General features: G+C 32.4%; 1 non-coding gene across 1 annotated transcript; it reads left to right on the forward strand.

The window, feature by feature from the left end:
• Positions 1-117, forward strand: LOC133312874 (U5 spliceosomal RNA). Its single transcript, XR_009751741.1, has one exon. It is a non-coding gene; the product is annotated as a U5 spliceosomal RNA (small nuclear RNA).
• Positions 118-1,949: the final 1,832 nt, after the last annotated feature.

The following is a 1,949-nucleotide window of genomic DNA, read 5'->3' on the forward strand; positions in this document are numbered from 1 at the left end:
AGCCATGTGGTGAGTACAAAGCGAACTATTCTTTCGCCTTTTACTAAAGAATACCGTGTGCTCGCCACTACAAGTGGCATACGCTAGTTTTTGAAAGGTGACTCTCCTTTGGAAGGTCCCTGCAAACCTTGAGTTTAAGTCTTGTCCTCTTGAATGATAGATTTTACCGAGTGTAATAACTCTTGTAGTTTGTTTAACTGCTGTTATAGCTTGAACCTGCTTTGGAAATCGGAAATAAGAATGTTTCTATTGACTCATTTTGGAACTGGCTGCTGAGCCCCTTTTTAAACTGCAGAAGATGGATTCTGCTTTGAGAAAGAGTGTTTTGTTTTATCGGATTCTCTCGGGAATATTATTTAGTGTATTTTTCGCACCGTAAAGAAAATCCTTATATAATAGTCATTAAAGTAACCAAAAATGTTTTAGTATGAACAACATTACCAGTGATGAGATTGATTAATAATTTCATATTTAAGTATTTGAAAGTTGTTTTATTATGGTCGTGTGTATTCATTTTTCGTGGTCAATTGATCAATTAATTATCTTTGTAGTAGTTCCTAGAAAATATCCAAATAAGGTTTCAATGATTTGCATCATGATTGAAATCAGGTAAGTGATGCTTTTCATAAAACGAACTATACGATTAAAATATTCAACGTTTTTTTTCAAATTTCCACAGGCCATATATAAATGAAGCGATAAATAAGAATTATGTTGTAGGAAAAATAATTTGGTTATGGTAAGATAAAACAAAATAAAATCATTGAACAAAGTGTCTTATCATATTTTTTTATTATTTTTTTTTTGTCTTTTAGTGTTGCATGACTTCATGTAACATGATAAGTTAAAGACCCATAAATGAATAGGGTTTACTGGTTTAGTTTTAAGGCACAAAAGGAAGGATATTAGCTGCAAGTAATTTTATCCTATAAATATAATTAAAAAAGAAACATAAACTAATCAGTTCATACGAGAATAATCATTGTTATAAGTATTTCATAAACATGGATGTTTTTCTTTCTATTTGCTTATTGGGCTATTTCATTTATCAGTTGCATGTCTCTTATTTTTTATTATTAGGCCAAGTGAAGAGGCTGAAGCCTATTATCAGCAACACAATCAAAACGCTCTCGTTTTGCATTGTGAAGGCTAGTGATTTTTAACCCTTCAGCTGAGCTCATATCAGATGACACGTGCGATATTTGTTTTAGGCTATCATCTTAAGAACTCTCTCGAAAATCTGTTCGTTAGGATTTGTGAGTGTGTATATCTTTCTGTAAATAGTGAGTGATACACTGAGAATTAGTCTATGGTGCTTTGGAGAATCTTGTTCAGCTCAACAAGACAGTTCTATTGATCGGTGTACTTTTCATATTAGTGCTCAAAGAGTTAGAAGTTCAATCTCGTGAGGAAGATCACTGAAGCTGCTCTTGATGAGCTTGTAGATCTTGTGTAAGGAACAACGATTCCTTTGCTGGTTCAGGAAGATTGGGAAGTCCTCTATTTTTGCTTTACTGATTCTTGATCTTGATGATTTGTTTCAAGATTGTGTTTCTTGTTGATCTGTTTATTCGTTATAGTTTCTTCATATGCTTTAAATTCTTGTATATCTAAAATTGTATACTGTAAACTCTGCATCTGAATCTTGACTTGAATAAAGAGTAATATCAGAGGGCGTTTAACCCTCTTTAGGCCCCAGGACGTAGGAAACTCACTGATATTGAGTTTCTGAACCTGTAAAATACTTGTCTCCTCTCTTTATGTATTCTTTAATTTTTCTTATTCTGTTTTGCATGTTATTGTTTACGAAAAGTATTGCCAAAATTACAACAGTCATGTACAAGGATAGTGCAAGCAATTTTCTTCTAAAAATAAAATTACAAGGAACGATTTCCACAAGATGGTAAAACAATGCTGAATTATACTATTGTTAATTCCATTAACCAAAA

This window comes from Gastrolobium bilobum, unplaced genomic scaffold, assembly GCF_033153095.1.
Source record: "Gastrolobium bilobum isolate Gb01-03AN ecotype WA unplaced genomic scaffold, APGP_CSIRO_Gbil_v1 utg12574, whole genome shotgun sequence".
NCBI lineage: Eukaryota > Viridiplantae > Streptophyta > Magnoliopsida > Fabales > Fabaceae > Gastrolobium > Gastrolobium bilobum.